We start from the raw sequence: 8,995 nt of genomic DNA on the forward strand, positions 1-8,995 counted from the left end.
ATACAAAATTAGCCGGGCGTGGTGGCGCGTGCCTGTAATCCCAGCACTTTGGGAGGCCAAGGTGGGTGGATCACTTGAGGTCAAGAGTTTGAGACCAGCCTGGCCAACATGGTGAAACCCCATGTCTACTAAAAATATAAGAATTTGCCATACATGGTGGCGGGAGCCTGTAATCTCAGCTACTCAGCGGGTTGAGGCACAAGAATCGCTTGAACCCGGGAGGCAGAGATTGCAGTGAGCCAATATCCCATTGCTGCACTCCAGCCTGGGCAACAGAGCGGGACTCTGTCATAAATAAATAAATAGCATGCCTGATCTCCAAATGTTAGAACCTATCATCTCCATTATTCCTCATTCAGAATATTCCCCCTTTTCTTTGCCTAATCCAGAGCAGTTCCCAACCTCTCTGAGATCCTCACTGGATGCAGGAAGTAGTCACCCCCTATGCTTTGCACCTTTAATACTGGTGCCATGCACCCCGGTGCTCTAACAGGGTAGATACATTCGAGAAGTTGACCACACACCAGAAGCCACCCACGACATCTATGCAGTTTCCATGAGACGAAAGCAACCCGTGTCCAGATGACCCCACCACATTTCAGCCACCGTGGCCTCCTTTATGGTCTCCACATCCCAATAAACTGGACGTTCCATGAAAGCAGAGACAAGCTCTGCTTTAGGTACATCCTGGACTTAGCACAGTGACCAAAACATAATAGCATAATAGGTGCTCACATCATATTATTTAGTGAATGAATAACAAATTTTTGAAAAGATAACCATTATTGCTTTTTTCTTTTTTTCTTTTTTTTGAGACAGAGTCTTGCTCTGTCACCCAGGCTAGAGTGTGGTGGTGCAATCTCGGCTCACTGCAACCTCTGCCTCCCAGGTTCAAGCAGTTCTCTTGCCTCAGCCTCCCAAGTAGCTGGGATTACAGGCGTGCACCACCAACCTGGCTAATTTTTATATTTTTAGTAGAGATGGGGTTTTGCCATGTTGACCAGGCTGGTCTCGAACTCCTGACCTCAGGTGATCCACCCACCTAGGCCTCCCAAAGTGCTGGGATTACAGGTGTGAGCCACTGCACCTGGCCCATTATTGCTTTTATAGAAATGAGTCCTCTATGCCTGGACTCAGTGGATGGGGGATGGTGGCCATAAAAGAAGATGCAGCAGGGGCTGTTGTTCTCCTTCAGACAGCTCATTTCTGTTGCGTGCAAATACAGCCTGGATCCTGAGTGACCACAAGCATAAAGGTGTATGTGACCTTTAAGGACCAGGCATGTTTTCGCCACAGGCAGGAGCGTTCTGTGTTTTAATTGCCTGGAGGTTCCATCCAAAAGCAGTCAGCCAACAGTGCAGTCTGTGAGCAGGGCGGTTACATCTGTGGCACTTGGAGTGGTGCCTGGCCATGCACCAAGAAGGCCTACTGGTACCGCACGGTGAAAGCAAAGTGGGTTCAGCAAAGGAAGCTCCCATTGCTGCATGGACAGGTAGAGCTCCTCATGAAATTAAATAAAATAAGATCCTCTCAACAGACTTAAGTATTAGCAGAGGGATTGGAGCATGGGGAATTCAAAGATTCAACTCTTTACCCAATAGTATGGAAGTATTTCGGTATTTTAACAATTGAAAAGCAATACCAGAGCACATCAGCTGCTTTCCAGTCCTAAATGTTAGAACTCTGCCCACCACTCCTTTCCTTTGGAAGCTGCCACTTCCAGGTTTTTAAACAAGATGTATAGGCAATGCCTTTACTAGGACATCTCAGCATTGTGATTCTGGCTGACAGGGCCTTGCCGGGAGGCTCCTCACCTTACAGAGTTCTGAGATAATTTTCCCTTTGTAAGTGACATCACCGACCTGAAGGTGGACTCCAGGTAACTGCCCTATCTGGGGAACAATCGTTTCGCAGATATGTGACTCGCTGTTGGAGAAATTCAGAGACCTTATCAAGCAGATCTCTACTTTCCCAGCTCTGACACAGCCAGCCTTGTCCCTGTGCTGTGTGTAACCCAGCAACAAAGATGTACACGGGGACCAGGCTGAAGGAGGGAGTCACCATTCTGAAGCTAAAAATCTCCAAAGATGCTCGGCCTTTAACGGAGGAGGGCTTTTAGAATAAAAAATCCAGCAAATTCTCTGCCCTTTCAACTTCACTTTCTGTTCTCTTTTTATCTGCTTTCAGCATTTCCAATTACTCTTGGAATGAGAGCCGAGGGCAAGAAGCCAGCGGTGCCTGAGGGAGGCTAAAGAGCCACCCGATCCAGGGAAACAAATGCCAGCGAGGGACCCCACAGCAAAGAGGCAGACACTGTGAGCGACTCTTCTGTTACCATGAGGCTTGCGAGGCGTGTGCGCGGGTCTCCGCATTGGCACCATCTGCCAATTCCTCAGGAGGACAGAACAAACCAGTGAGGCATGAAGATTAGATTATGTAACGCTCGAGGATTGCTGTTTTCAAAGAGGAAACAAATGGAACGAATTGATTTGCTTGTCAAAGTCATGTCACTAAAGATCTATTCCCTCCTCTTCTAAGAGGACCTCATTAACGAGTGGAATGATTTCACAGATTCAGAAAATGTGAGACCACGATCCACTCCATTCATAAGAGCAAATCCACTTTCCAGAGTCGCCCTCATCCATTCTATTCTGGTCCCCCGACCTGAAAAAATGTCTATCCAGCGACTACCTAAATGGTACCGACCTGGTGAGGGACATAATTGTCAGTTGCTAGCCATAAGATTTAGAGCCGGAGGCCAGGTGTCATGGCTCACGCCCGTAATCCTAGCACTTTGGGAGGCCGAGGTGGGTGGATCATGTGAGGTCAGAAGTTCAAGATCAGCCTGGCCAACATGGTGAAACCCCGTCTCTACTAAAAATGCAAAAATTACCCGGGCGTGGTGGCACACACCTGTAACCCCAGCTACTCAGGAGGCTGAGGCATGAGAATCACTTGAGCCCAAGAGGCAGAGGTTGCAGTGAGCCAAGATCACACCATTGCACTCCAGCCTGGGCAACAGAGTGAGACTGTCTCGAAATAAATAAAAATAAAAAATCAGAACCTGTGTGCTCTGCCTGAACTTTCTTGCTTCTGGGGAAGCAGTGTCTCGTTTTGAGACCAGTGGGATTGTATTTACTATTCAGAGCTCTAAACAAGTGCTCTTGATACAGGAGGGATGTGTTCTTAAAAATATATGAATCAGAAAAAAAAAATATATATATATGTACATATATATATATATGCATCAGGAAGGAAAATGCATTGAATTTCTCAGAGTGCTTTGCCATTGCTGGGCTTCTCTCAAATGCCCAGCACAATACTTTTTCTAGGATCCTCAGGAGATCTAAGGAATGAACAAATGAGAACCCTGAACCTGCTGCCATAGTTCCATCCCTTAAGGTTTCACAGCCTCCCTAAGATACCAGGATTTAAATACCAAGTCTCTATCCAGCATGCAAATGAAGTCTCCTCTACCAGATAGTTTCCATTTGCCCTCCGGATCTGCTCTTCCACCCTTCTCCGTACTGCCCTTGGCCCTGGCGGGCTGACCTACATGGACTGCAGCGGCTCGCTCTCCTGCCCTCTAGCTTCCAGGCGGGTACAGCCAATGGGAGCGGCAGCAGGAGATGGGAGGGCAGGAGGACAGCATGGGTGAAGTGTTTCTTTCCCCACTTCCCTCCTGCCAGATGGCCTTAGGTTCGTTGTGCCTTTTGATAAAAGGTCACCCCTCTTTCCCAAGGCAGCCTGCTCCACACAACTCTCTCTTTCTGGGTTCTGTCATTTCTTCCTCCCCTCAACCTTCAGATCTAAGAGTGGTAAAGGCCCCGTGGGTACTGCAGTATCCCTTATAGCTTCCCCATGCCCTGCTTAAACCTTGTAAATAGTCCATTTATTAAATCTTCTTCTAATGATCTAATTTGAATGTGCCATCTGTTTCTTATACAGACCCTGCCTGACATACCTTTCACACGTGACAGTCTGTTCTAGGCCCTACACCACGTTAAAAAGAAAAAGTAGGGCCAGGTGCAGTAGCTTATGCCTGTAATCCCAACACTTTGGGAGACCGAGGCAGATGGATCACGAGGTCAGGAGCTCGAGACCAGCCTGGCCAACATGGTGAAACCCCATCTCTACTAAAAATACAAAAATTAGCTGGGCGTGGTGGCTGGCACTTGTAATCCCAGTTACACGGGAGGCTGAGGCAAGAGAATTGTTTGAACCCGGGAGGCGGAGGTTGCAGTGAGCCAAGATTTTACCATTGTACTCCAGCCTGGGCAACAGGGCCAGTCTCTGTCTCAAAAAAAAAAAAAAAAAAAAAAAAAAAAAAACAGTAGCAAACTTAACAATACAATATGCTACCACTTCATGTAGTTATTCTCAATGTTCACCTTTTCCCAAGGCTATAATAACAACTTAAAGATAAAACTTAATTCCTCTTTACAACATAATTGTGCAGTAGAGTTTGTATGAGCTAAATATAATTCAGAGAACAAGCATTTTCATGCCATCAAAATTCATGTTAACAACTATAAAGAGAAAACCCTAGAATTGAGGCCCCTGACTTTCAATGTAGCAGAAAATATATTCCAGTGTTTAAATCTATCTAACAAATATTTGAAAGTCTACTATGCGTCCAGCAAGGTGGGGATCTTACAGTGGGGAAAAACATAGATGTGGCCCCTGCCTTTGTGAAACTTGGTCTTGTTTTCTAAAATAAATATGCTTCTAGGCCAGGCTCAGTGGCTCACACCTGTAATCCTAGCACTTTGTGGGGGCTGAGGTGGGAGGATTGCTGGGGCCCAGGAGTTTGAGATCAGTCCAGGTAACATAATGAGACCTCATCTCTACTAAAAATAAAAAATCAGCCAGGCATGGTAGCACATGCCTATGGTCCCAGCTACTAGGGAGGCTGAGGTGGGAGGATTGCTTGAGCCTGGGAGATCAAAGCTGCGTGAGCTATGATCATGCCACTACACTCCAGCCTGGATGAAAGTGCAAGACTCTGTCTCAAAACGATTTTTTTAAGTAAACAAATAAATGTGCTCCTAAAAAGTTGAATGTAAATTGTAATTCCATAAATCCAATAATATGTTGTATGGTCATGGGGAGCATACTATTTGAATAATAATTTGTAAAATAATTACCCTTGAATCTTTTGAACCAATCAAATTTTTCATCCATCCAGGTACTTCAAATGAAATTTATCTTTAGTCCGTAGGGAGGATTGATCTCCTTCGATGCTCCTGGAATGGTGGAAATTGTGGAATGGAATTTAGAGGAGAGAGAGGGAATTACCATTTATAGACCACATATAGAATGCTAGGCAATTTGCATCTTTTAGCATATTTAACCCTGAGAAGAAACACATAGTCCATCATTCTCTTATTTCCTATTTCTGAAAATAAAGTTTTAAAAATTAGTATGGCAGGTGTGGAATTCAAAATCCATTTTTCCGAATGAGGAAGCAAAGCAAAATGATTCAGTGCAGGACTCTAAAGATTGCATTATCCCCCAGCTTCAGTGGCTTCCTGCTGCTCTTAGGATCAAGTCCAAAATTCTTCTCAGGGCCACTGTTCCCACGCCCGTCGGTTCTCGAGACCATCCAGGCTCATTCCCCCTCGAAAGCTTTTAGCCTCCTCAATGTCACTGGTCCATCTGCAACCTCTTCCGCTTCCAGCTCCCCCAGATTAACTCGGATGCATCCCTTCAGTTTCTACTCAGTTTCCACTTCCCAGGGAAAGTCTGTCTCCCCAGTTGGGCCCATGTCACGGTATCTTTAGTGCTGAACACCAGAGAAGGGCTCATTTGTTACCTGGGTGAACGGATGAGGAAGGGCTGCCCAGAAGGGCTGCCCTGCCTCAGGCCAGCCATTTCCCTGGTTGGTTCCCTTTGGTCCCAGGGGCCTGCCAAAGCCTCCCTCAAACATGGAACGGGTAGCCGGGAACAGTGGCTCACTCCTGTAATCCCAACACTTTGGGCGGCCAAAGTGGGCAGGTCGCTTAAAGCCAGGAGTTCCAGACCAGCTTGGGCAACAAAGTGAGATCCCCTTCTCCACAAAAAAAATTTTAAAAATAGCTTGGGTAGGCCGGGCGTGGGGGCTCATACCTGTAATCCCAGCACTTTGGGAGGCTGAGGCAGGCGGATTGCCTGAGCTCAGGAGTTCCCGAGACCAGCCTGGGCAACGCGGTGAAACGCCGTCTATACCAAAATACAAAAAATTAGCCAGGCGTGGCGGCAGCTGCCTGTAATCCCAGCTACTAGGGAGGCTGAGGCAGGAGAATCGCTTGAACCCAGAAGGTGGAGGTTGCAGTGCGCCAGGATCAGGTCACTGCACTCCAGCCTGGGAGACAAAATGAGACTAGGTCTCAAAAAAAAAAAAAAAAAGCTTGGGTGATTGTGCGAGCCTGTGGTCTCAGCTACTCAGGCGGCTGAAGCAAGACGATCGCTTGAGCTGGGAGGCAGAGGTTGCAGTGAGCTGTGATCGCGCCACTGCACTCCAGCCTAGGCAACAGAGCTAGGCTCTGTCTCAAAGCATAAAACAGTCAAAGGTCAAAAGAATCCTCATTTGGGGTTCTAGAAGGTCTTTGCCTTCTCTCTCAGCCCCTCAAGTGCACACTCGGATGTTCCAGGACCCCGAGCGCCAGCCGAGGTGAGAACAAAGCTGTCCCAAGGGTCCCCACTGACGACAGAAAGTTCCTGAGGCCTCGCCCTTGAGGACTTGGGTGGCACCAGGCCACATGACTCGTGGCGGCTGCGCATGCGCAGAGCAATTATTCAGCAGGCTCTCTCCAGCCCTGCCCCGAAGTTGGAGGGCAGGCAACAGTGCAGCAGTGGGGCTGGGGGTTCCAGAGATCACCTGAAAGGTCAGCGTGGGGTTGGAGTGTATTGAGCACCACCGGGTGGCAGGCATTGAACTGCATTCTCCCACTGTATACTCCCATAGGCTCTGTGTAAGAGGGACACACGCACTGGTGTGTCCATTTTACAGATAGAAAAACTGAGGCCCCATTGTCTTTTTTGTTTGTTCGTTTGAGACAGTTTCACTCTTATCGCCCAGGCTGGAGTGCAATGGCGCAATCTCGGCTCACTGCAACCTCTGCCTCCCAGTTTCAAGCTATTCTCCTGCCTCAGCCTCCCAAGTAGCTGGAACTACAGGCACGTGCCACCACACGCAGCTAATTTTTGTGTATTTTTGGTAGAGATGGTGTTTCACCATGTTGGCCAGGCTGGTCTCGAACTCCTGACCTCAGGTGATCCACCTGCCTTGGCCTCCCAGTGTTGGGATTACAGGCATGAGCTGCCGTGCCCGGCCCTGTTGTCTTTAGAACTTGTCCAAATGCACAAGTGCAGTACTGGGATTTGAACTCAAGTTGCTCTGGCTTCCAAAGGCCCAAGCTCTCTTAAGTCCTCCCATATTCACAAGTAAAGTTTGTTTTCTCAAAGTGTAGTCAACACTTGGAGGGAGTTCCTTCTCTTCTTTCCTGGTAACCCCAAGCCAGCTGCCTGCATGGATTTATGTCCTGGCTGTGTGACCTTGGACCGAGTCATATCACCACTGAGCCTGAGTTTCATCACCTATAAAATGATGACGTAGGACCGGCATGGGGGCTAATGCCTGTAATCCCAGCACTTTGGGAGACCGAGGCGGGAGGATCACGAGGTCAGGAGATCGAGATCTTCCTGGCTAACACGGTGAAACCCCATCTCTACTACAAAATACAAATATTTAGCCAGGCATGGTGGCACGGGCCTGTAGTCCCAGCTACTCGGGAGGCTGAGGCAGGAGAATCTCTTTTTTTTTTTTTTTTTTTTGAGACGGAGTCTCGCTCTGTGGCCCGGGCTGGGGTGCAGTGGCCAGATCTCAGCTCACTGCAAGCTCCGCCTCCCGGGTTTACGCCATTCTCCTGCCTCAGCCTCCCGAGTAGCTGGGACTACAGGCGTCCACCACCTCGCCCAGCTAATTTTTTTGTATTTTTTAGTAGAGATGGGGTTTCACCGCGTTCGCCAGGATGGTCTCGATCTCCTGACCTCGTGATCCGCCCATCTCGGCCTCCCAAAGTGCTGGGATTACAGGCTTGAGCCATCGCGCCCGGCAGGAGAATCTCTTGAACCAGGGGGGCGGAGGTTGCAGTGAGCCAGGATCGTGCCACTGTACTCCAGCCTGGATGACAGAGCGAGACTCCGTCGCATAAAAAAAAAAAAAAAAAATTGATGACATAGTCAGGCACTGTGGCACACGTCTGTAGTCCCAGCTGCTTGGAAGGCTGAGGTGGGAGATCTCTTGACTCCAGGAATTCAAGGCTGCAGTGAGCTATGATCACACCACAGTGCTTCAGCCTGGGCAACAGAGTGAGGCCCCACCTCTTAAAAAAAAAATGATGACAATATTGCCTGTCTCTTATGACTTATGAAAACTAATTCTTCCAACAAAAATCCAGTGATCCCTACCAGACGCTAGTACTATGCTAGTCCCAGGGAGTGTACCGTAAAAAGAAGAGAAGATAAGAGCTCATCTGGCAATTAAGCCAGATAGCGTGTGAACATGCTAATAAACTCCAAAGCCCTGTCAGGGATTGTTCTAGAAACCTGGGCAAGGTTGGACCCATTTCTCATTAAGAACAGATGAGATCTAAAAATGGGCTTGGCATCCCCATTGAAGCCTGCAGTTCTCCTGCAGGCTTCCCTTGTTGGAAGGTGGGCAGTTCGGCTGTGGGTTTGTCACAGCTGGCTCCTGAGGAAGTGGAACTAGCCTGTTACAGGTGTGGGGAATCACAGCCAGCAGGCTCTTCCCTCACATCTCCAGAGCAGTGGGCGTTTCCACTGATACATTAGAGAAGGGTCTGCGGTGCTCTTGGAGATTTCTACTCTTTGCTCCACTGCAAACAAAAAGAAACAGACAGAATTCGGGCCTATGCTGACATTCTGCTGGAACGTCCCATCTCGCCTAGGTTCTCAAACACATATAGAAGGTCGTTCACACAAATGCATCTAG

The 8,995-nt window shown here is 48.2% G+C and overlaps 1 long non-coding RNA gene across 1 annotated transcript in view; it reads left to right on the forward strand.

Moving 5' to 3' along the window:
* LOC105516354 overlaps positions 1 to 3,069 on the forward strand; it is a 10,954-nt gene extending 7,885 nt beyond the window's left edge. Inside the window, exon 2 of the long non-coding RNA XR_001002476.1 lies at positions 2,188 to 3,069. This is a non-coding gene — a long non-coding RNA (uncharacterized LOC105516354). The remainder of the gene's footprint in view (positions 1 to 2,187) is intronic.
* The last annotated feature ends 5,926 nt before the right edge of the window (positions 3,070 to 8,995 follow it).

Source organism: Colobus angolensis, unplaced genomic scaffold, assembly GCF_000951035.1.
Source record: "Colobus angolensis palliatus isolate OR3802 unplaced genomic scaffold, Cang.pa_1.0 Scaffold28, whole genome shotgun sequence".
NCBI lineage: Eukaryota > Metazoa > Chordata > Mammalia > Primates > Cercopithecidae > Colobus > Colobus angolensis.